General features: G+C 43.3%; 1 long non-coding RNA gene across 1 annotated transcript in view; it reads right to left on the bottom strand.

Annotated features, from left to right (window-relative positions):
• LOC139186961 (uncharacterized) overlaps positions 1-26,293 on the bottom strand; it is a 70,076-nt gene extending 43,783 nt beyond the window's left edge. Inside the window, exon 1 of the long non-coding RNA XR_011570652.1 lies at positions 25,993-26,293. This is a non-coding gene — a long non-coding RNA (uncharacterized lncRNA). The remainder of the gene's footprint in view (positions 1-25,992) is intronic.
• Positions 26,294-26,842: the final 549 nt, after the last annotated feature.

The following is a 26,842-nucleotide window of genomic DNA, read 5'->3' as shown; positions in this document are numbered from 1 at the left end:
CTGCAGCTCGCCAGGCTTCCCTGTCCATGGAATTCTCCAGGCAAGAATTCTGGAGTGCGTTGCTATTTCCTTCTCCAGGGAATCTTCCCAACCCAGGGATCGAACCTGTGTCTCTGCCGTCTCCCGAATTGGCACACTTTTTTTTTTTTTTTTTACCACCAGCGTCACCGTGGAAGCAAAGTCCCATTTACAGCAACACCGTTCATGTGGTGGTGGTGGTGGCTTAGTCACTAAGTTGTGTCCAACTCTTGCAACCCCGTGGATTGTAGCCCTCCACACTCCCCTGTCCATGGGATTTCCCAGGCAAGAGTACTGGGGTGGGTTACCATTTCCTTCTCCAGGGCATCTTCCCGACCCAGGGATTGAACCTGGGTCTCCTGCATTGCAGGTGAATTCTTTGCCAACTGAGCCACCAGGGAAGCAATGCCTGTTAACAGTTGAATGAATAAATAGTAGGGTGGAATTCTATGCAGTGATGAGAATAGACAAACTGTAACTCAACAACATGAATGAATCTTATAACAATAATACTGAGCAAAAGAAGTCAGATATTGAGTAAGCCCCAGATAATTTCTTTTATATAAAGAAGAAGAAACAGGTAAAATAATCAATGCTCTTAGAAATCAAGACAGAGGTTACTTTCGGAGGAATATAATGGCTTAGGGCAGGAAACACGGGGGAGGCTTTGAGATGCTAGTAATTTTCTGTTTTGTACTTTGAATGAGGGCTATAGTTTGTGGAAATTCATTGAAGCACATACTCACAATATGTCTACATTTGTGCATATATATTTTAATAGTTTTATTTTTAAATTAAGCTCTGATGGTACAATTCCAAGCATCAGCCATAAGATGAAGAGGATTGGTAGAACAACAATTAAAGAAATATTAGGAGGTTGTTGCCTCACCTAGGAATGAAGTCAGTCCTATACAGAACAGGACTGAAGCTAATTTATGGAGGAAAAGCTTAACTAAGCAAATATGCTGTGGAGGGTAACCAGGAACTCAAGATGACAGTAGATATGTTTCCCTAAAGTGAGAAACATCTATATGAAGTCAAACTCCAATACTCTGGCCACCTGATGTGAAGAACTGACTCATTTGAAAAGACCCTGATGCTGGAAAAGATTGAAGGCGGGAAGAGAAGGGGACGACAGAGGATGAGATGGTTGGATGGCATCACCGACTCAATGGACATGAGTTTGAATAAACTCCAGGAGTTGGTAATGGACAGGGAGGCCTGGCGTGCTTCAGTCCATGAGGTCGCAAAGAGTCAGACATGACTGAGGAACTGAACTGAACTGAGCCATATAAATCCAGTAGAGACTCCCCACGCCCAATGCAGAGTAGCTAACATTTTATGAACCTCAAAGAAGGAATTTTACATATGTTACCTCTTTGAACCTTCACAAGCGCCTTGCTGCTAAGTCACTTCAGTCGTGTCCGACTCTGTGCGACCCCATAGACGGCAGCCCACCGGGCTCCCCCGTCCATGGGATTTTCCAGGCAAGAGTACTGGAGTGGGGTGCCATTGCCTTCTCCACACAAGCGCCTTGGGAAGTAAATATTCTGCCCTTCATATTACAGGTGAGGAAATGGAGATGCTAAGACCTATTTGATTCCCTGGAAATAGATGGGTATTATTGATTCAAGTCTGCTAACTTATTATGAAGTCTTGCATTGTGCAGGACCCTGTTGGTTGCAAGATTCAAACCAACTTAAGGAAAAGGGGAACGTCTTTGGTTCCCATATCTGGGAAGTGTAGAGGTGTAGCTAGTTCCTAGAGTGGCTGGATCCAGGCTCTCATGCTCTTTTGAGATTCGCTCTCACCACCTCCTGGACAGGCCTGCTCCAGACATTCTCCAGCATCCCCAGCTTAACATCCTACCAATCTGGCAATCTAGCAGAAAGTAACAATCTTTCCCAATATCTCTAGCCCAGTAGTCTGTAGAAGGCTCTGACTAACCAAAGAAGGGTTATATATTCATCCCTGGACCAAACGACATGGCCAGAGAGGACAATTTTGTTCTCACCTTCCGTGGTTAGAGGAGATAAGGTCATTTGCTAGCAAATGACATGAAAGGAATTTCCTACAGAGAAGAAGGGTTCTGTTACCCAAAGAAAGGCCAGAATGAACAGACTCCCACTACAATGTCAAAGGAAGATTTCCTGAGAACCCCAAAATTGTTCACCAATGAGTGCTTAAATATCACTATTTCCATGCAATATATGAATATCTTTTATTAGAGTAGCATTTCATATCAAAGAGATTTGAAATGAATGTTCTCATTAAATTCTTGCAACAAACACTAGGGGGAAAAATCATGTTCATTCCACAGTTGAAGGAATGATCTATAAGGTTAATAATTTCTAAGGTTATCCGGTTAAACTTGTAAAGTGGACCCAATTTAAAAACCAGGTCAGTCTTGCATCAGAGCCTGTGTTCTTTTTGGCAAACCTCTTGACCTCCCAACATAAACAATACTAAGTGGCCTTTGCGCGTCATAGTAGGTTTGGGGACTTTTAAAGTTCTTTCCATTGGTTTTATTTATTTACTTTTGGCTGCACTGGGTCTCGGTTGCTGCATTCGGGCTTTCTCTGGTTGCGGTGAGCAGGGGCCCCTCTCTAGTTGTGGTGCTCGGGCTTCTCACTGTGGTGGCTTCTCTTGATCTGGAGCACAGGCTCCAGGTTGCATGGGCTCAGTAGCTGAGGCACATGGGCTTAGCTGCCCCACGGCATGTGGGACAGAATCCGTTTTCCCTGCATTGGCAGGTGGATTCTAAACCACTGGACCATCAGGGAGGTTCATTTTTATTAGTTATTTTGTTTTGTTTTAATGCTTCATTATTTTATTTATTTTTTAATATAAATTTATTTAATTGGAGGCTGATTACTTTACAATATTGTATTGTTTTTGCCATACATCAACATGAATCCGCCATGGGTGTACTCATGTTCCCCATCCTGAGCCCCGCTCCCAGCTCCCTCCCCATCCCATCCCTCTGGATCATCCTAGTGCACCAGCCCCGAGCATCCTGTATCATGCATCGAACTTGGACTGGCGACTCGTTTCACATATGATATACATGTTTCAATGCCATTCTCTCAAATCATCCCACCCTCACCCTCTCCCACAGAGTCCAAAAGACTGTTCTATACATCTGTGCCTCTTTGCTGTCTCGTATACAGGGTTATCGTTACCATCTTTCTAAATTCCATATATATGCGTTAGTATACTGCATCGGTGTTTTTCTTTCTGGCTTACTTCACTCTGTATAATAGGCTCCAGTTTCATCCACCTCATTAGAACTGATTCAAATGTATTCTTTTTAATGGTTGAGTAATACTCCATTGTGTATATGTACCACTGCTTTCTTATCCATTCATCTGCTGATGGACATCTAGGTTGCTTCCATGTCCTGGCTATTATAAACAGTGCTGCGATGAACATTGGGGTACACGTGTCTCTTTCAATTCTGGTTTCCTCGGTGTGTATGCCCAGCAGTGGGACTGCTGGGTTGTATGGCAGTGCTATTTCCAGTTTTTTAAGGAATCTCCGAATCTCCACACTGTTCTCCATAGTGGCTGTACTAGTTTGCATTCCCACCAACAGTGTAAGAGGGTTCCCTTTTCTCCACACCCTCTCCAGCATTTATTGCTTGTAGACTTTTGGATCGCAGCCATTCTGACTGGCATGAAATGGTACCTCATTGTGGTTTTGATTTTCATTTCTCTGATAATGAGTGATGTTTTCATGTGTTTGTTAGCCATCTGTATGTCTTCTTTGGAGAAATGTCTGTTCAGGTCTTTGGCCTCTTTTTTGATTGGGTCATTTATTTTTCTGGAATTGAGCTGCAGAAGTTGCTTGTATATTTTTGAGATTAATTCTTTGTCAGTTGTTTCATTTGCTATTATTTTCTCCCATTCTGAAGGCTGTCTTTTCACCTTGCTTATAGTTTCCTTTGTTGTGCAGAAGCTTTTAAGTTTAATTAGGTCCCATTTGTTTATTTTTGCTTTTATTTCCAACATTCTTGGAGATGGGTCATAGAGGATCCTGCTGTGATTTATGTCGGAGAGTGTTTTGCCTATGTTCTCCTCTAGGAGTTTTATAGTTTCTGGTCTTCCATTTAGATCTTTAATCCATTTTGAGTTTATTTTTGTGTATGGTGTTAGAAAGTGTTCTGGTTTCATTGTTTTACAAGTGGTTGACCAGTTTTCCCAGCACCACTTGTTAAAGAGATTGTCTTTTCTCCATTGTATATTCTTGCCTCTTTTGTCAAAGATAAGGTGTCCATAGGTGCGTGGATTTATCTCTGGGCTTTCTATTTTGTTCCATTGATCTATATTTCTGTCTTTGTGCCAGTACCATACTGTCTTGATGACTGTGGCTTTGTAGTAGAGCCTGAAGTCAGGTAGGTTGATTCCTCCAGTTCCATTCTTCTTTCTCAAGATTGCTTTGGCTATTCGAGGTTTTTCGTATTTCCATACAAATTGTGAAATTATTTGTTCTAGCTCTGTGAAAAATACCACTGGTAGCTTGATAAGGATTGCATTGAATCATTTTTATTAGTGGCTTTAAAGCATAGGCCATTGCTTAGGGACACTCCTTGATAAAGGTATACCACATACCTTTAACTCTACAGCAGGCCAGTAGTGTTGGCTATAGAGTATCACTCTATACATATTCATATTACCGCCCATCTTCATATTATCTTGCAATAAAGTGGAAAATCAAGGCCCATCACTATGGCCATCATCTGGAACAGCCCACTGACTTTTCTGCAGTGCCCATAGCCTGCCCACAGAACAATGCATGGAACTGCCCAGACTGTTTCTCCTTCCTGGCCACACAGTCCCCAGCCTGGGGTGGGCGAGGCTCTGCAGGCAGCGTTGCCAGGGGCCAAGCCCACGTGCCCCACTAGTTGTGTGTTGCAGCTGCTCCCTGCCCTGTCTATGCCCTGTAGCTCTTAGGCCACACTGCTTAGATTTCTCAGGCATATTGCTGATGGTACAGAAATTCCAAATGTTATGAAGTTCTCAAAGCACTTACTGTTGAAAGACTATTTGTGTCTAGTTTTTGAATTCCATCTATTTTGAATTCTGAAAACTGAATGTCTATTCTTCAGGGTCAGTAGCAGCCTTCCATCATTACATCACAGCCTTACGATAAACATTCACTGAAAGCCTTTTATGTCTGGGGCTGTGGGCAGCTACCTACATGGTGTGACTGGGTCTCCTCTAGAATCAGGCTCACCCTGTGACCAACTTGATGCAGGTTACATGTCCCCCTCCCCCATCCAGGTGAAGAGAGACATTGACCCATGACTAACCAGCTTTGACAAGGTGCTCCCCTGTGGATCTAAGACATGGGATTGCTAAATTCTGATGAAACAGAGGTAACCCAAGGCACAATACGCTCCCAAGTGGTGAGGCATTGCTGTAGGATATACCTGAGATGAGCAGGAACCTTGGAAAGAATTTATCAAATGTACACTACGTGTCAGACATCCTGCAAACATTAACTACTGTAGATCAGTTTCCTCAGGAAACAGACTAGGGGATGAAAGTTCACTGGGAAGTGATGTCAACACCAATACTTGAGAGGGCTGAAGGCAGCAAGACTGGGCAGAGGGAGAAGTGGAGTGATGATGTAGTTGCTATAGCAACATCAGCCAGTCCTTCTATGGGAAGCCTCTGGAGCTGGGATAGTCCTTCAGCGTTGTCCTAAATTGAGGTAAAGCGGCTGGGCTCATGCCTCTCTCCACATTCAGTTGAGAAGTTGTTGGATATGGGTTGCCCTGAGGAGGGGGCAGAACTTTCAGTGACTGACTCCCCTTCAGTTCAGTTCAGTTGCCCAGTCGTGTCCGACTTTTTGCGACCCCATGGACTGCAGCACGCCAGGCTTCCCTGTCCATCACCAACTCCCAGAGCCTACTCAAACTCATGTCCATCATGTCGGTGATGCCATCCAACCATCTCATCCTCTGTTGTCCCCTTCTCTTCCCGCCTTCAATCTTTCCCAGCATCAGGATCATTTCCAATAAGTCAGTTCTTCACATCAGGTGGCCAAAGTATTGGAGTTTCAGCTTCAGCATCAGTCCTTCCACTGAATATTCAGGACCGATTTCCTTTAGAATTGACTGACTGGATCTCCTTGCAGTCCAAGGGACTCTCAAGAGTCTTCTCCAATACCACAGTTCAAAAGCATCAGTTCTTCAGCACTCAGCTTTTTTTATAGTCCAGTTCTCACATCCATACATGACTACTGGAAAAACCATAGCTTTCACTAGACGGAACTTTGTTGGCAAAGTAATGTCTCTGCTTTTTAATATGACTCCCTTCAGCTAACAGCAGTTATTGGAAGAGGCTCAACTCTGCCAACAGTCAGCAGGCACAGTCCCAGCCTCAGGGGAGGGAAGTGAAGGGTGCCTTGGTCCCAGCGGTGATCTGGGTAGCACTTCACAGCATCCACTACAATATATTTTTCAATTCACATGACAATTCTATGAACTAGTTATTATAATGAGCATTTTAAACTGAGGGAACTGAGGCTCAGAGAGGTTATCTAACCTGTCTAGGTGCACACAAGCAGGGTTTGAATTGAGGTCAGACTGACTGAAAAATCCATAGGCTTTCTTCCACTCTCCTGGTCTCAGAAAGGAAGGAAAAGGAAAAGGAGGGAGGGGATGAGGGAACTCTGGAGATGACCCTAGCCACGGCACAGTTTTGTCAGAATTAGAGTAAGAGAAGCTTTCCCTGGTGGTCCAGTGGTTAAGTCTGCCTGCTAATGCAGAAGACACGGGTTCCATCCCTGGTCCTGGAGGATCCCACATGCTGAAGGGCAACTAAGCCCGTGAGCCACAACTACTGAGCCCACGTGCCGCAACTACGGAAGCCCGAGCACCCAGAGCCCGAGCTCTGCAACAGGAGAGGCCACCACAATGAGAAGCTCAAACACCACAAGGAAGAGCAGCCCCCGATCACCACACCTAGAGAGAAAAAAGCCCCAGCTCAGCAACGGAGACCCAGATAAGCCAAAGAAAAAGAAACAGTAGGAGCTGCAGATGAAGCGGTTAAGAGCACGGTCTCCAGAGCTGTTCTGGCTGGCTTTGAGTCTCGCCGGTGCTGCTCACCAACCTTGGGCAAGTGGTTAACTTCTCTGTGCCTCCGTGTCCTCATTTATAAAATGGGGATGATAAAAGTAACGTGTGCCTCAAGAGTTATTGTAAAGTTTAAATGAAAGAACAAACGTAGTACCTGCCAAGGGCCCAGCACTGAGCCAGGGCTCTTCAAAGCACCTGGTAAATGTTATCCACTGTTATAACATTCCCATTTACGGGAACTTTTTGGACAGTGCAGGAAATGTTTTCTTGAAGGTTCTGCTGAATCTTGCTCTCCGGGTACCATACACATAGCCTCATCACCAATGAAGGCTCTGGATTGCTCCCAGGACCTGGATATTCCAAGAATCCAGTTTTCGGGTGGTCAGGGTAACTTCAGAAATCTGAAAGGGAACCATGTGCCAACCACACCGAATCCTTCAATGCATAATCCCAGAGGCAGAATAAATAAAAGAGAACTGTTAAAATAGCTCTTTCTTGTCTGCCAAACAAAATAACCCCTTATTGAAGTCAGCTTTTTAGAAATGTTGGACAGTGCATGAACGAGTAGGGGCTGTTGGCTTCTCAAGAAGCCTCACTTGAGTTTTGTAATCTGAGTCCCACACCCTGGGGAGAGGGATCGGTAACCTTGCTGCTGCACTTTCACCACCACTTCCTCCGGAGGGCAAAGCACAGGGATCTAAACCCTCAGTGTGTGTTTCTTAGGTGTGTGGCCAGTATTTTATTACCACATTATACCCTGGAGCCACTCAATGACTCAAAATGAGTTCTGCCCACCTTGCAGCCACACAAAAAAGAGACCCAGAAAATGGAACCAATCAATGTTTTTAAAAATCATTTTTAAGAGAAAAATTATTTATCTAAGTGTAGTCCCCAGTGGCTCAGCGGTAAAGAATCCATCTGCAATTCAGGAGGAGCAGGAGACATGGGTTCGATCCCTGGGTCAGGAAGATCCCCTGGAGGAGGGCCTGGCAACCCATTCCTGTATTCTTGCCTGGAGAATGCTATGGACAGAGGAGCCTGGCAGGCTACAGTCCGTGGGGTTGCAAAGAGTTGGACACGACTGAAGTGACTGAGCACAGCACACAGTGGTTTCAACGGTGCCCTCTCCCCACCTCCACTCCCTCAAATGGTATGTCCACCTGGAAGCTGTAAATGGGACTTGATGTGGAAAAGGGGTCTTTGCAGATGTAATTAAGGATCTCAAGGTGAGATCATCCTGAACTATCTGGGTGGTCCCTAAATTCAATGACAGGTGTCCTTACAAGAGAACAGTGGAGGGAGATTGGTGACACGCGGAGGTCACATGAAGACAGACATACACACTGCAGTTGTGCAGTCTGCCTGCTGCTGCCAGAAGCTGAAAGAAACGAGGGAGGAGTCTCCCCTAGAGTCTTCAGAGGGAATGCAGCCCTGCCAATACCTTGATTATGCACTTCTGGCCTCTAGAACTATAAAAGAATAAAAATTCTATTGTTTTAAGCCACCAAATTGGTGGCAGTTTGTTACAGCAGCCACAGGAAAGCAATACACCAATTATTTCCTGTATAACCCATTGTTGTTGCTGTTCAGTCGCTCAGTCGTGTCTGACTCTTTTGCGACCCCATGGACTGTAGCCCGCCAGGCTCTTCCGTCCATGCGATTCTCCACACAAGAATACTGGAGTGGGTTGCCATTTCCTTCTCCAGGAGATCTTCTGGACCCAGGGATTGAACCTGAATTGGCAAGCAGATTCTTTACTGCTGAGCCACCAGGAAACCCTATATAACCCATATCTTCACTACCCATGAAGATGTTCATGATTTGTTTCTATATTCAATAAATTAAGTTTAAATAAAATAGGATCCGTTTAAAATAATGATCCAGTTTTTATACATTACATGACAACTATGCATGGGTCAATGAATGTTTGGTCTATATCTACATATTTGTCAGAAAAAAAATAAGATTTAAAAGGCTTTACACCCATACATGTGCTTGTGGACATGCCACAGATCCTGCCCTCTTGTCCAGATTTGAAGAAGTCACTTCTGGGCCAGTCTTCCTCCATGATCTGGAAATATCTAGTTCTTTTCCCCTCAGTAGCCCCAGAGCAGAGATCAAACATTCATAGGGGATGCTCATAAGCAGGAATATTCTTCAATGAAATGGGCCCCACAGAAGACATTGTTCTTCAATGAAATATCCCCAGGCATTTGGGGACAGTGGCAATGTGAGAAGAGCAAGCTTGTGTCACCTGAGAGCCTTAACTCAGCTCCAGCTGATTGTTGTCACAATGGAGTCAGATTGAATGTTACCAAATCTTCTGATTTTTCAACACACATGAGAAATTCAGAATGTTTATATAAAATCTGTTTTAGAAAAACTGGTCTTTAAAAATTCCTGTTTTTTAAATGTGGGTTTCTAATTCAAATTCTCCTGAAACATTTTTTAGGCCAAATAAAACAGAAACTCAGGTCCCTAGGTTTCCATCTGTGATTCGGACCTTCATAAATAAAGGCCACCTGCCTCTTCCCAGAGGGTAAAAGAAATCTAGGCCTCAGAACACAGCGCCTAGCTTCCTTCCTAGGAAGAGATACTGAAAAATTCCTCTCATTCTTTGCTCATCAGCCTACATCCTTGAATACAGATACAGTTAATGCTGTAATCAAGTTGCTCTAACACATGAAAATTCTCATAAATTGCCCTGCTAAGTAAGCAGTGTGCCAGGTATATGGCAAATGCACAATGAATAGTGCATATATGATAGTTGCTTTCAGTTCAGTTCAGTTCAGTCGCTCAGTTGTGTCCGACTCTTTGCAACCCCATGAATTGCAGCAGGCCAGGCCTCCTTGTCCATCACCAACTCCCGGAGTTCACTCAAACTCAGGTCCATCGAGTCGTTGATGCCTTTAATCATGTCCAACTCTTTGCAATCCTATGGACTGTAGCCCGACAGGCTCCTCTGTCCATGGGATTCTCCAGGCAAGAATACCGGGGTGGATTGCCATGCCTCCTCCAGGGGATCTTCCCGACTCAGGGATCGAACCCGTGTCTCTCGTGTCCTGCATCGGCAGGCGGGTTTTTTACCACTAGCGCTACCTGGGAAGCCCACAATGAATAGTAGCTATCATCTCTGATACGATGGGTACAAATATTGCCCTCCTCCCCTGGAGAACAATTTTCTTCCCCTCCACCCAAGAATAGAGATGGCGTTGGATAAGTGGTACCCAGAAAATGGAAGCACATCTATTCCTCAGGCCACCACAGTTGCAGATACTTATGGCCCAGGCCTGCAGAATCTGTTCAAAGGCAAGTGGTCCTATTCATTCCATTACCCTCACTGCCAAGCAGCCATAGGAAATGTCCCTTGTGGCACAAAGAAAATAGCTTTTACTGGTGACTCTGGTCCCCAGTTCTGCTTCTCTCCATCCCCAGCAAAAGTCCTGTCCTTTCTGGAGCACAATTTGGGAGTAGCTGGCCCCCTTCAGCCCTAGGGGCCCCTCTGTTTCTAGTACAACTCAGCTCTAATCTCTTTAGAAGCCTAAGGTTTGGAGGGTGGTGGGGGGTGGGTGAGGGAGGTTGAATCCCCTCCAGGAACCAAAGCAGGCCCACTCCCCAGGCTTCTTGGAGGAGTGGGTCAAGGACCAAGAGAGAGAAATTCCTCTCTTTTTTGATTTTGCCTTGTTTTCTTACAGTAGAAAACAACAGAAATTAACCTCAATGAATCAAGAAACCATTTTATCATAATAGGGAGAAATGCCCCTAAAATTCTTAGCAAAGCCAACAAGCCAAATAGTGCCTAGAAAGGGCCAGAATAAACCAAAGACATAGACAAGAGAAACGGAGGCGTTCAGGTTGGGAAGGACTACAGGAACACCCTCGCCATGCTGGGCTGCTCAAAATTTTGGTCTCCAGGGTCTAAAGGAAAGTCTCTTGGGCCAAAATATTTAACTTCCAGACCTGGGACAATGACCTCCTCCTACGGCTCAGCCAGGCTCATTGCTTAACATCTCCAAGAAATTGTGTGAATGAGAGAAACTCTCCACCTCTCTGTTTCAGCTTCTTCTCTAACACAGGACTGACCTCAGTAAACTTGTCTGCCACAGAGAATTGTTGTACAGACCAAAAGAAGAAAATCCATGTATTTTTTTTTAACACAGGCAATATGCTTGAAATCCTGCATTTTGAAAAGTAAGAAATGCCCTTGAGTCAACTGCCAAACTCCTCACAGAACAGATAAAGGAACTTTTATTCTGCCCAGAACAAAAAGATCCTGGCTATTCCATTAAAATTCTAACATAGCCTTGTAGTGTTATCTAAGAATTTGTTATGCATTTCGTAAACCTTGTTAGCTAGGATGACTCTGATTAGATAGATAACTGTGATTTAGGATTGTGGCATTTACTCCAAAAGATTTTTGAAACAATGTGCATTATCATATATTATTATTAGAGGTTCAAAATAAATGGTTCTTTTAAGGTTTATATAGGCTATGTAATGACCAGTCTGCCCATAATTAAATATAAAAGGGCATTTTGATAACAAAGCAGTATTAGGTCAGGGCTTCCAAGGTGGCACTAGAGGTAAAGAACTCGCCTACCAATGCAGAAGACATAAGAGATGTCCGGAAGATCCCCTGGAGGAGGGCATGGCAACCCACTCCAGTACTCTTGCCTGGAGAATCCCGTGGACAGAGGAGCCTGGTGGGCTACAGCCCATAGGGTCACAAAGAGTTGGACACAACTGAAGTGACCTAGGACGTGCACACACATGCATGCACACACACACACACACACAGACACACACACACACAGACACACACACACACAGACACACACACACACACATGCATTAGGTCAGCACTTACAATGCAGTTACAATCTATCAACCATGGATCTGGAATTTAAAAATAATAGCCAGGCTGATATCCTCTATACTGTCTCTGTTCTAGCCCAGAAGATTGTACAGTCTGTGTTTCAAATTCTATAGCTTAAGATGTTAAACTAATGCTCTCAATTTTTTTTTTTAGACTTCTCATTCTTAGGCTCACTTTTTAAAATTTAGTGGTGATACTGTGTTAATAAATCTAGTCCTTCCACATTTTATGAAAAAATAACTTGAAAAGACTGTTTTGAATGACTACTATGTGCTATTGTTTAAATGTTTTCAACACACTTCTAAGATACAATAAAGAGAAGAATTATACAGACTGAGGAGACCTAAGCAAACTGGCTGATTCTCTGATTTTAGTGATGAAGAAACTGGGCTCAGAGATCTGGATGAACTGTCCTGTACTTAATGGTGGTATTAATCATAGCCAAACCTATTGCAAAACGTCTATTGAGAGCAAATTCTTTTAAGAAGATGGGTGTTATAAGTTACTATACTTGTGCAAGCATACCCCTTCTCTACTGTCATAGGGTCTACATAATATAATTAAGGAACTTATACATTTTGAGCCTATAATAGGTGAACTTGAAGGTCTGCTCCCTGAGTGTATGAAGTAGAACAAATTAATTAGGGTGGGTCGATCAGTTCAGTTCAGTTCAGTTCAGTTCATTTCAGTCGCTCAGTCATGTCTGACTCTTTGCAACCCCATGAATCACAGCATGCCAGGCCTCCCTGTCCATCACCAACTCCCGGAGTTCACCCAGACTCACATCCATCGAGTCAGTGATGCCATCCAGCCATCTCATCCTCTGTTGTCCCCTTCTCCTCCTGTCCCCAATCCCTCCCAGCATCAAAGTCTTTTCCAATGAGTCAACTCTTCGCATGAGGTGGCCAAAGTACTGGATTTTCAGCTTTAGCATCATTCCTTCCAAAGCAATCCCAGGGCTGACCTCCTTCAGAATGAACTGGTTGGATCTCCTTGCAGTCCAGGGGACTCTCAAGAGTCTTCTCCAACACCACAGTTCAAAAGCATCAATTCTTTGGCACTCAGCCTTCTTCACAGTCCAACTCTCACATCCATACATGACCACAGGAAAAACCATAGCCTTGACTAGATGGACCTTTGTTGGCAAAGTAATGTCTCTGCTTTTGAATGTGCTATCTAGGTTGGTCATAACTTTCCTTCCAAGGAGTAAGCGTTTTTTAATTTCATGGCTGCAGCCACCATCTGCAGTGATTTTGGAACCCAAAAAAATAAAGTCTGACACTGTTCCCACTGTTTCCCCATCTATTTCCCATGAAGTAATGGGAATGGATGCCATGATCTTAGTTTTCTGAATGTTGAGCTTTAAGCCAACTTTTTCACTCTCCACTTTCACTTTCATCAAGAGGCTTTTGAGTTCCTCTTCACTTTCTGCCATAAGGGTGGTGTCATCTGCATATCTGAGGTTATTGATATTTCTCCCGGCAATCTTGAGTCCAGCTTGTGTTTCTTCCAGTCCAGCGTTTCTCATGATGTACTCTGCATAGAAGTTAAATAAGCAGGGTGACAATATCCAGCCTTGATGTACTCCTTTTCCTATTTGGAACCAGTCTGTTGTTCCATGTCCAGTTCTAACTGTTGCTTCCTGACCTGCATACAGATTTCTTAACAGGCAGGTCAGGTGGTCTGGTATTCCCATCTCTTGAAGAATTTTCCACAGTTTATTGTGATCCACACAGTCAAAGGCTTTGGCATAGTCAATAAAGCAGAAATAGATGTTTTTCTGGAACTCTCTTGCTTTTTCCATGATCCAGCAGATGTTGGCAATTTGATCTCTGACTCCTCTGCCTTTTCTAAAACCAGCTTGAACATCTGGAAGTTCACGGTTCACGTATTGCTGAAGCCTGGCTTGGAGAATTTTGAGCATTACTTTTCTAGCATGTGAGATGAGTGCAATTGTGTGGTAGTTTGAACATTCTTTGGCATTGCCTTTCTTTGGGATTGGAATGAAAACTGACCTTTTCCAGTCCTGTGGCCACTGCTGAGTTTTCCAAATTTGCTGACATATTGAGTGCAGCACTTCCACAGCATCATCTTTCAGGATTTGAAATAGCTCAACTGGAATTCCATCACCTCCACTAGCTTTGTTCGTAGTGATGCTTTCTAAGGCCCACTTGACTTCACATTCCAGGATGTCTGGCTCTAGATGAGTGATCACCCCATTGTGATTATCTGGGTTGTAAAGATCTTTTTTGTACAGTTCTTCTGTGTATTCTTGCCACCTCTTCTTAATATCTTGAGAAATAGATTTAAGGGCCTAGATCTAATAGATAGAGTGCCCGATGAACTATGGAATGAGGTTCGTGACATTGTACAAGAGACAGGGAGCAAGACCATCCCCATGGAAAAGCAAAAATGGCTGTCTGGGGAGGCCTTACAAATAGCTGTGAAAAGAAGAGAAGTGAAAAGCAAAGCAGAAAGGAAAGATATAAGCATCTGAATGCAGAGTCCCAAAGAATAAGAAGAAGAGGTAAGAAAGCCTTCCTCAGCAATCAATGCAAAGAAATAGAGGAAAACAACAGAATGGGAAAGACTAGAGCTCTCTTCAAGAAAATTAGAGATACCAAGGGAACACTTCATGCAAAGATGGGCTCGATAAAGGACAGAAATGGTAGGGTGGGTCAATAGAGAAGATCAATTCCTAACAAATTTCCAGAAAGATCCTATTACAGCTGGTGATAGTTTTTTTTAAGTTGAGGGACTAAACATTCCAATAGTTGACAGTGATCAAAGTTCATGAAAAAAGATAATGGAAACATCAAACTTCTGACTAAAGAAGATAATAATGAAGTCGATGACAGAAGCTTGTACGAAGAAGGCCAGCATTGGCTCAAAAAGAACGTTGGTGGGAAGATCGATAGGCTTTTAATCATATGTCGGTATCGTCACCATAATAATGAATGACTATCCAAAATACAAGTATGCTCTTTTGGCTGCAATGGGTACACATGTGTTACTAAAATGTGAATCCTAAAATGAGAAGCAGTTCCTGGGACCAGAATGAAATGAATTCTGTTGAAAAAGAATAAAACTAATATATTTGAAGTGTTCTACTTTATAAAAAGAAACAACATGGGGATGCTTTTGTCTTGCCCAAATGAATACAAAAGAGCTTTCTCTTCGCCCTATTTATTTATTCAATTATTTAGTTATACCAGTATAGAATCATGAATTCTTATTTTATTCTATCCCCATAGAATAAATCCATTTGTATCATTATTTATTTTGATGCTCAAATTGTGCCAATTTGGCCACCAGTTGTTGTTGTTCAGTCGCTAAGCCATGTCTGACTCTTTGCGACCCCATGGACTGCAGCATGCCAGGCTTCCCTGTCTTCCACCATCTCCCGGAGTTTGCTCAAACTCATGTCCATTGAGTCAGTGATGCCATCCAACCATCTCATCCTCTGTCACCCCTTTATCTGCCTGCCTTCAATCTTTCCCAGCACCAGGGTCTTTTCCAATGAGTTGGCTCTTTGTAACAGGTGGTCAATGTATTGGAGCTTCAGCTTCAGGATCAGTCCTTTCAATGAATATTCACTGAGAGTCCCTTCCAGTTCCTTCTGACATGTTCCTTTCATTTGCAAGGACTTCCTTTCTTTCTGGCACAACAGATGTTCCAGCCTCAGCTTGTATTTTCCCTCTCTCAATCCTGAATGAAGGGATTCTTCGATTTTAGAAATTTACGTTCTTCAGTTCTGACAGGTTTTTTTGAATTACTTTTTGATAATTTCTTTTCTTTCTTCTGCTCTTACTCTCTTAAATTCCTATTAGTCAGATATTTCGCTTTCATCTGATCCTGTAATTTTCTTTCTCAATAAAAAGTTTTACGATAGAAATTACAGAACTTAGAAAAAGCAGAGAGAACAGCCAAGCAAAATCTTATATGCTCATCACCCAGTATAATGATTAACATTTACCTTTTTGAAACGTTATATTTTAGGGAATCCCCTGGTGATCCAGTGGTTAGGACTCAGTGCTTTCACCACTACAGCCCAGGTTCAATCCTTGGTGGGGAAATTAAGATCCTGCAAGCCACGTGGTGTGACCAAAAAATAAAGTTAAATTTTAAAATAAAGCAATGCCAGATATAATATCACTTTTCACCAATAAATACTTCAGTATATACCTCAATATCTTCACCAGTGGCTCAGTGGTAAAGAATCTGCTTGTAACGCAGGAGGCTCAGGTTTGATCCCTGGGTTGGGAAGATCCTCTGGAGAAGGGAATGGCAACCCACTCCAGTATTCTTGCCTGGAAAGTCCCATGGACACAGGAGCCTGGCAGGCTACAGTCCATGGGGCTGCAAAAGATCCAAACACAGCTGAGCAACAAAACAACAACAAATATATCTCAAATATATAGGAACTTTAAAAAATAACTACCATTATCATATTAACAACATTACTGTAATTTCTTAATATAATGTATTACCCAGTGCACACTCACATTTCTCTGAGTATTTTTTAAAGTGTCTTTTCACTATTGGCTTGAAGTTCAAGGCACGATTACATCAAGGCTCGTGTTACATCTGGTTAACATATCCTCCACCACTCACCCCTTTCTATCTATATCATTTCTTTGTTGAAGAAAATGAGCCACATGTGATCCATCAGTTTTCTTACCTCTCTCCAATTTCTATCTCTATGTCTCTTTTTTTGATAAATTAATTTTTTCTTATTTTTATTGAGATATAAGTTTCAGGTGTGTGGTATGACTCAGTATCTATCTATTTATTGTAAAATGATCATCACAATAAGTCTAGTTAACATCCATCATCACCATACATTGTTATAATATTTTTTTCCTGTGATGAAAACTTTTAAGATCTACTCTCAGAAACTTTCAAATATACAATACAGTATTACTAGATATCATTCAGAGAAGGCAATGGCAACCCACTCCAGTACTCTTGCCTGGAAAATCCCATGGATGGAGGAACCTGGTAGGCTGCAGTCCATGGGGTTGCTAAGAGTCAGACAGGACTGAACAACTTCACTTTCACTTTTCACTCGCATGCATTGGAGCAGGAAATGGCAACCCACTCCAGGGTTCTTGCCTGGAGAATCCCAGGGACAGGGGAGCCTGGTGGGCTGCCATCTATGGGGTCACACAGAGTTGGACATGACTGAAGCAACTTAGCAGCAGCAGCAGCAATCATTCTTTGTCTCTTATTCTACTTGCTGGAGATTTCCTCAACTTATCTTCCAATCTTTCCATTGAATTTTTTTTTGGTAAAGAAATTTAAATCTTAGGTTTTCTCAATGTTTGTCTATTATAGCAAACTGTTCTTTTTTCATGATATGCTGTCGTCTCTTATTTCTCCAAAGATACCTTTTTGTTAACTACTTTTCTGCCTTTCTGCATTATCCCTACTTCCTCTGTGGTTTTCCCCCCCATTTATCTGCTTTAGTGTTAGCCTTTCTTGTTAAAGTTCAGTTCAGCTCAGTTCAGTTTAGTCGCTCAGTCGTGTCCGACTCTTGCAACCCCATGAATTGCAGCACGTCAGGCCTCCCTGTCCATCACCATCTCCCGGAGTTCACTCAGACTCAAGTCCATCAAGTCAGTGATGCCATCCAGCCATCTCATCCTCTGTCGTCCCCTTCTCCTCCTGCCCCCAATCCCTCCCAGCATCAGAGTCTTTTCCAATGAGTCAGCTCTTCCCATGGGGTGGCCAAAGTACTGGACTTTCAGCTTCAGCATCATTCCCTCCAAAGAAATCCCAGGGCTGATCTCCTTCAGAATGAACTGGTTGGATCTCCTTGCAGTCCAAGGGACTCTCAAGAGTCTTCTCCAACACCACAGTTCAAAAGCATCAATTCTTCAGCACTCAGCCTTCTTCACAGTCCAACTCTCACATCCATACATGACCATAGGAAAAACCATAGCCTTGACTAGACGGATCTTTGTTGGCAAAGTAATGTCTCTGCTTTTGAATATGCTATCTAGGTTGGTCATAACTTTCCTTCCAAGGAGTAAGCGTCTTTTAATTTCATGGCTGCAATCACTATCTGCAGTGATTTTGGAGCCCAAAAAAATAAAGTCTGACACTGTTTCCACTGTTTCCCCATCTATTTCCCAGGAAGTGATGGGACCAGATGCCATGATCTTTGTTTTCTGAATGTTGAGCTTTAAGCCAACTTTTTCACTCTCCACTTTCACTTTCATCAAGAGGCTTTTGAGTTCCTCTTCACTTTCTGCCATAAGAGTGGTGTCATCTGCATATCTGAGGTTATTGATATTTCTCCTGGAAATCTTGATTCCAGCTTGTGTTTCTTCCAGTCCAGCGTTTCTCGTGATGTACTCTGCATAGAAGTTAAATAACAGGGTGACAATATACAGCCTTGACTTACTCCTTTTCCTATTTGGAACCAGTCTGTTGTTCCATGTCCAGTTCTAACTGTTGCTTCCTGACCTGCATACAGATTTCTCAACAGGCAGGTCAGATGGTCTGTTATTCCCATCTCTTGAAGAATTTTCCACAGTTTATTGTGATCCACACAGTCAAAGGCTTTGGCATAGTCAATAAAGCAGAAATAGATGTTTTTCTGGAACTCTCTTGCTTTTTCCATGATCCAGCGGATGTTGGCAATTTGATCTCTGGTTCCTCTGCCTTTTCTAAAACCAGCTTGAACATCTGGAAGTTCACAGTTCACGTATTGCTGAAGCCTGGCTTGGAGAATTTTGAGCATTACTTAACTAGCGTGTGAGATGAGTGCAATTGTGCGGTAGTTTGAGCATTCTTTGGCATTGCCTTTCTTTGGGATTGAAATGTGATCCTTGACGATCTGTCCTTTATGTTTAGGAATGAGACTCTCAAAAGCATGGGCAGGTCACGTTGACTTGTGTGTTCACTGGAAAGTGAGTGGGCAGGAACCCAGCCTTTTTGGTTGAAGGATACTCAAATATCAGTTGCTCTAGGACTTTTCTATCGAGCCACTGAATTTCCCCAGAGAGAAAAACTCTTTGATCTCCTTTCTGTGATGTGAAAGTTCAGCAGCCAGTGTTGCGAGCTATCTTACTGCCTAGTAGGCAGTTTGTACTACAGACTCTTCGTTTTCAGCACGCACCTCATCCCACCGTATCTGTGTCTGGCCTCCCTGGGACTAAAGCCTCTGCGTTGACCCCTCCATCCGGTGACTGTTGTACCTTCTGTTGGACACTGGGAGGAAGAGGCTGAGCACTGGCTTTGACAGTAAGGAGGGCCGCGTGCACTTCTAAACTCTCCTACATATTTTCAATCCCACTGTTTTCAGGCCCTCCTTGCCCCCTGCCTTTGGACGTCTGGTATCTTCAATCCTTGAAATTTTCTAAAATTCAGTGGGATGAACCTACTTGCTCCTTATTGACTTTCTTCCCTGAAACCACTTAGTTCTCTCTTGTCCATCTATTTTCCAGTCTCCAAACTGTTATAGTCATTTATTGCCTTTATGATCTCATACTATTATATGTACGTGTGTGTGTACTTTTAGATTTTGTCTTTTTTATTTCTTTATTATCCATTTAGTGGGATTTCAGAAGGAAGTAAAGGCAAATAAGTATATTGAATGTGTGTTGTTTTAATAGAAATCCCTTGTATTGCTTTTTTAAAACTTTTAAGTTTTGAAGTAATTATAGATTCACAGGAAATTGCAGAAATATAAAGAGGTTTCATATACATTTCACCAGCTTCCCCTAAAGGTAAAATCTTACTTGACTATAACACAGTATCAAAATCAGGAAATTGACATTTGTTCAGTCCACAAAACTTATTCAGATTTCACCAGTTTTATATGGAGTTACATGCATGCATATGTATACAGTTCTATGCAATTTTATCACATGTGTGGATTCATGGAACTACCACAATCATGATATAAGAGTTCTATTATCACAAATCCTTCATGCTACCCCTTTATAATCATGCTCACCCCCCTTTCCTCACTGCCAAGCCCTGGATATCACTAATCTGTTCTCCATGATTTTATCATTTAGAGAGTGTTGAATAAATAGAATCATACAATATGTAATCTTTTTATATTGGCTTTTTTTTCACTCAAGATCATTCTCTTGTGATCCATCTAAGTTGCTGAATAGATCAACAAACCCATAATTTGTTCCTTTTATTGCTGGGTTATATTTCATGGTATGGGTGTCAATAGTTTGTCTAACCATTCACCCAACTGAAGGACATTTTAATTGTTTCCAATTTGGGGCATTACAAATAAATGCACTTCTTATCTAATAACTAAAAAACATAAAATATAAAATTCAAGGAAGCACCACAAATGTTGAAGGCAACCCATCTTTACTCTTTTAAAAGAGGGAAAAGTTGGGCTTCACTGTTACCTGTCACTGGTAAGTTCTTGTTCCAAAGTTCCTTTCAGTTCAGTTCAGTTGCTCAGTTGTGTCTGACTCCTCTACTCACCATTAAACATGAACCATGTCCATCTGTAATCAGAGCCCGTCTGTGCTGGGGCAAAGAGGCAGGCCTGGTTTGGTTCAGTGAATTAGCCAGTGATTTTACACCCTTGGCAAGATCGGGCTCTTGTATATTATGAGAAGTTTATGAAAGTCCCTAAGGTCATTCTCCATAATGATGTGGTCAGTTACAACTGAGTTACAGGGATTTGTCCAACACATTTCTCATTGTTAATAGGGCAGTTCAATTTCTGAGATTTATTTAAATCTCTTTTACAAAGCCATGCCCAACCACACAGGGAACTTGGTAGATGGTATTGCAGTATTCTCTGCAGTTTTAGACAAAAACAGTTTTTTTAAACAATGGTCCCCAGCACCACAAAAGTTTTCAAAAGGATTCATTCATTCATTGAGCACATTATATGTGCTAGATACTATTTTAGATACCTAGAAAATAATGGTGAATGCCCCCAAAAGGACGTGGTTATTCATGAAGATTATATTCTAATGGCAGAGACAAATTAATCAAATTATCACAGATTAAAGTGAAATTATAACTGGGAGAAGTTCTACACAGGAGAGGTACATAGTGCCATGAAATTGTGTAATGAGATTTTTTATCTAGTTGCTATAGGTTGTGGAAGCAGAGGGGAGGTCAGGGAAGGCTTCCCCAAGAAAGTGAAAGTTGAGCTGAGATTCAAAGGCTAGATGAGTAATCAGAGTTCAGATAAGAAAACAGCTCATGGTCAGGGGGAGGGAAAAACTAGGAGCTTGGTATTAACATACACACACTGCTGTAACCAACAAAGACCTACTGTATAGCACTGGGAACTCTACTCAGTATTCTGTAATAACCTATATGGAAAAAGCATCTGAAAAAGAATAAATATATATGTATATGCACAATTGAATCACTTTGCTGCACACCTGAAACTAATATAATGTAACATGTGAATCAACTATACACCAGTAAAAATTTTTTGAAAAAAGAACTCATACCAGGCAGTTCACTAGAGGGGATTTAATTTAGGAGTTGAGTTATGAGTTACTAGGATGTGAAGAGCGAACAGGACAGGGATATTTTCAGAGATCATTAACAGCAGTAAGCTGTAGCCACCCCGGGCTTGGGGTGACCTAGTATAGAGCCCAGGAACCAGAGCTAGTAGTGAGAGCTGGGAACACAAAGGAAGGAGCCATGTGCAGATGCTAAAGCCAGAAGGTGATACAGGTACTGCTAGGAGATGCTTTGCAAGTTGGGGGCGGTGGAGGCAGTTACCTGAGTTTCCACCTTCCCCTTGCCTTCTTAATTTCCTGCCAGGGCTTTCCATTGGCCAAATAGAACTAGAAGTCAATTGGAAAGGAAGTGTGGAAAATGGAGTTCGCCTGGGTTGGTCCCTACTATATCAAGCAGAAAACAGGTGGAAATGGATCTGAGCAAATGACTGGGGCAAGGTGGTGGGGGACAGAGGCGAAAGAAGCAGGCACAGGAAGGCACTCTAAGCGGAGAGGTGGCATGTACAGAGGCCCAGGGGCTAGAGGGGACACTGCCCAGCTGGAGAACATGACAGAAGACAGAGAGCAAGCTGAAACTGAGAGGAGGCAGGATGGGACGGTGCAGGTACAATAAGCCACGTTAAATTTTGGACTTTAATGGAAAAGCAATGAGATGACCAAAAAAAAGTGTTTTAAGAAAGTAGTTATTGAGGGGGACTTCCCTGGTGGGTCCAGGGGTTAAGTCTGCCTTCCAATGCAGGGAGGCGGGTTCATCTCTGGTCAGGGAACTAAGATCCCATATGTGTGCTGTGCTTAGTCACTCAGTAGTGTCCAACTTTTTGTGACTCCATGAACTGCAGCCCACCAGGCTCCTCTGTTCATGGGGATTCTCCAGGCAAGAATCCCAGAGTGGGTTGCTATGCCCTTCTCCAGGGGATCTTCCCAACTCAGGGATCGAACCCAGGTCTCCTGAATTGCAGGCGGATTCCTTACCAGCTGAGCTACCAGGGAAGCCCATGCTCAGAAGCAAATAAGCCCACGTGCCACAGCTACTGAGCCTGAGTGCTCTTGAGCCCATGTACCACAACTGGAGAATCCACGCATCACAACAAAACAACTGCACATTATGCTACAAAGATCCTGCATGATCCTTCATACCGCACTAAGACCCGACACAGCCAAACAAATGAGTGATTTTTTTTAAAAAAAAGAGAAAGTAGTTATCATAACTAGCAACTGTACTTGAAATAAAAAATAATTATTAGCCATTCTGCAGAGCTGAGGCTATCAAAAGGAAAATGCTGTGCACACAAGACAAAGCAAAGCTCCAATGAACCCACGGATCACCGTAGTGGGAAACCGAACCCAACTGGCATATGGACAGAGAGTGGGAAAAACAGAACACCATTCTCCAGACCTAACTGAAGGCCTCTACGGCAGTGGTTCTAGCACTTTTGAGCACCTACTATGTGCTACGGAAGGTGCTGAGGGAAGACAGAAGAAAAATGTGTTTTTTTAATGTTTGCATATGCTAAGTGATATTAGGAAACGTGCATGCACACATTTACACTCACATTGCCGTTCAAGTTTTACAAGGATCCTATGAGATGGGTATTATCACTGATGGGTTACAGATGAGCAATCAGAGACTCAGGAGTGTGGATTCCCATCCCAAGGTTACAGGTGCGAGGCCCTGCATCAAGGTCATAGAAGTGGAGCCCAGAACCAAGGTCACCTTAGGAACTGACTGAGCCCCATTGTAACTGTTGCCAAAAGCCCCCCGATCCTTACTGGCCAGCTTCTGGACCTCAAATGAGGAAAACTACCCACCCTAACCAGTCACCTAATGCCTCCCTTCCAGCAGGCATGTCCTTTGTCTTGAGGCTGTAAAAATTGGCTGCTAACCTGCAAAAGAGGTTGGCTCTCCTTTGAGCAGCCTGCTTTTCTAACAGCTTCTGTCGACTCTCCCTGGTCTGTCAGGAGGTTGGCCCGCTGTGCTCACAGCGCCCACATTATCTCTGCTCTTTGTTCATAATAAACTCATTCCTTTCTGCAATACTCTGTACCTGGAAATTCTTTTGCAACCCACACTCGGATTGCCACAACACGGAGGAATGTTCTGGGTCATCAGCTAGGAAGCAAAGGAGGCAGAATAAGAATTCTAGTCCTCCTGATTTCAAAGCCTGACGTTTTGCTGTGAATGGTAAACTCAGACTTCTAGTTTCTTCATCAATCTGTCAGTGGCACAGAGGAACCGTCCTAATGGTATCCAGGTCGAGGTGATGAAAGTGAGGTTTTCTTCATGGAAGCAGTGCTTCCTGCTGTTCTGTTTCGCTGTACTGTCCGCATGGTGGGCAGTAACAAACGAGTGGCTGCTGTTTCTTTATTTTAAATGGAACAATCACAAAAGTGATGAGACTAAAACATTCGAAGGACTCAATGACTCAATTCTGGTAGAAGGCTGGCAATCAACCTACATTTTCTCAAAATGTAGTCACAGGGAATTCTCTGGCTGTCCAGTGGTTAGGACTTGGCACTTTCACTGCTGTGGGCCTAGGTTCCATCCCTAGTCAGGGAACTTAGGTTCCCCAAGCTGCACAGTATGGCAGAAAAATAAAAATGTAGTTCTAGAGATGAATTCAGGCAAGCAGCAGTGAGCTGGGGTGACTCCATTCTGGACAAAGGCACTAAGAAGAACACCATATTATGTAGGTCTGGACAAGCCACAAAGCCAAGAAGTTACAGGGATGTTATGGCTCAAGAGCCCTCCCCGGCTAGATGCCAGACAGTAGGAGACCAGAGGACATGGGGCAATGTAGACTCTAAGAGGGCAAGAGAATCGAGACTCCACATGCTGGGGGAGGAGCAGAACAATGGCTGAATCTGGAAGCAGAGGCGGGTTTGAAGTCTGAGCTTGTGGGCAAAGGCAAGTCGAGTGTACCAGGGATGGCAAAGGGTGGTCCCCAGTGCCTCCAGAGTTTGAGACTTGGTCTTCAGGCTAACAGGTGGACTAATTTGATTTAGAGGGCAAGGGTTGGGCTGGATATTTCTAGTCTAAACCAGTAGTTTTCAAACTTAAAGCCGTGAAACATTTTCTCCAAAGGAAATCCTAACTGGAAGTGTAAACAACCAAAACAAATAAAGTGGATTTGCTCTAGTGGAAGCCAGTGGTGGGGATCCAAGGTCCTGCCAGGTTGGACCTGCTTTCCTCTTTTTAGGCCTCCTAATGGTCCCACACCCAGACGCTGAAGCAAAGAGGTTTCACAAATGTAGTCATAATCATCTCTATTGAGAAGTCAGGCTGGAACTCCAACTTTCAAGTATGCAAATTAACTAGAAAGTCTCAGGTCTCCTCGAGATGGAACTCAGAAAGAAAAACTTTGAATTAGCACACCAATAATCGTTTTCAGCCTGCTCTCCAAGCAGTCCCCTATGGCCCCTGTAATTTAGCTGGTTAAACCTTTTCCTCGGGGCCAAACAACTAAACATGAGCCAGGTGGGCTTAAACGCATGAACCAGTTCAGAGTTTACTGTCCAAAGATGAAAGAGAAAAGTCTACCAACATCTTCTGCTCGTCCACAGAAGATTCCCAAGAGCAGGACTTGGTCCTCACCCTCCCCTCCCCACACCCGCTGCAAATACAGAGAGGCCAGCCCAATATAACTTCAAACAGAGCAGCCCTGCAGCCCCCTCAGACAAATTACACTGAAACCAGCCAAAGTGAACGCAACTGTCTTTACCAGTTTCATAGAGGAATTGCCTGGGAACCATTCCTTTTCAGACCTAATTATAAAGTCAGTTTTGAATTACAGAACAGGATGGTATGAAAGCCAGTGTTTAACAAGCAGAACAAACAAACACGCAAAGATAAAATGCAGTGGGCTTTTACCCGAGGGCTGCTGCCAATGACAGCAGAAATGGCCTCTTTCACCAAGTCTGGGGTGCCCTGGAAAACTTCATACCTCTCCAGGGAGACAGTTTCCAAACTTCCCCCAGCTCCTTTTACAAAGCAATCCGGTAATAAATAAATAAACTACATTTCCCAGAGTTCTCTTTGTGCAGGCATGGGGCTATATTTTAAACGACTCTGTAATTGTCAAAAAAAAAAAAAAAACCACTTGAAATGTTTAAATGTGACAACGTTTTGACATACAGAGTTGACTCAGCTCATTTCAGATCTCATCTTATCACTAGGGCCCTTGGGCTTGTTTTCAAAGATAAAAATATCAAACTATTGGCTATGCCAGGACCAGCAGAACATAACAGAAACAACGGTTGTGTGCTTTTTACACTCAGTGTATATATTACGCTTCATTCAAACATGAGCATGCGTCAGAATCACCTGAAGGGCGTATTAAAACACAGGTTGCCAGACCCCACTCTCACAATCTCTGGGAGTCTGGCCAGAGGGGTAGGGGGTCCCCAGAGCAGCCATTTCTAACAGGTTCCCAGGTGCCGCCAATGTTGCGTGTCCCAGATCTCATCTTAAAGAGCCCCTGACTTAGATGATCTGCATTCGCAAGTCTATGGGGAACGCAGGCACACAGCTACTGATTTCTACTTACTCTCTGGGTCGGGAAGATCCCCTGGAGAAGGAAATGGCAACCCACTCCAGTATTCTTGCCTGGAGAATCCCATGGACAGAGGAGCGTGGTGGGCTACAGTCCATGGGGTCGCAAAGAGTCGGACACGGCTGAGCGACCTCACTTTCACTTTCTTTTCTTTCAGCCAGCAGTATGTGGCTGTGAGGAAGCCCGCCTTCCCTAGCACAGTCAGGAAAGGTTATGAGCAAAGCAATGAGTTCAGAAGGATCCAGAAACTGACACTACCTTGCCCAACACTTTCATCTTCCCAGTGAGGAAATAGCGGCTTAAAGAAATCAGTTTGTGCCAAGTCTCCCAGCTAGTCTGTGGTTGCGCAAAGAACCCAGAGGTTGTGGCTCCCACTTCCCGTTCTCCAAATGGGCCAAGTGGGCCTGACAAAAAAAACCAGGGAAGCCAGCCTGATTGATTCATACTGATTTTTCCCTCGGCTCTTTTTTTCCCTCATCATCGTCTCTGCACTGGCGGAGGCGAAGTTCCTCTGCTCACACCCCCAGACCAGAACCTCCCTTCCTTTTTCATTTAGCTCCTCTGGGGCCCAAGACAGGCAGGCAGAATTGGGTAGGCAAATTGTCACAGCAGTCTTCAGTTACAATCTATGGGGGATAAATGAATGAATATAGAGCCATTTATTTGCTTTTCTATCTACTTTGTCTATGAGACAGCAAGTAATGATAGAATCTTCCCAACCAACCAACCAGAGCCTGTGTGTCAGTCAGCTTACTCTGTTATTCTCAAGCAATTAGCCTTTAAGAAAAATAGTTTAGGTGCCCCAATCACTCCCATCAGCCACCAGGGTCACATAAATAGAAGT

Source organism: Bos indicus, chromosome 14, assembly GCF_029378745.1.
Source record: "Bos indicus isolate NIAB-ARS_2022 breed Sahiwal x Tharparkar chromosome 14, NIAB-ARS_B.indTharparkar_mat_pri_1.0, whole genome shotgun sequence".
Lineage (NCBI taxonomy): Eukaryota > Metazoa > Chordata > Mammalia > Artiodactyla > Bovidae > Bos > Bos indicus.
Note: the sequence above shows the minus strand (reverse complement) of the source record. Positions and strands in the feature narration are given on the sequence as shown.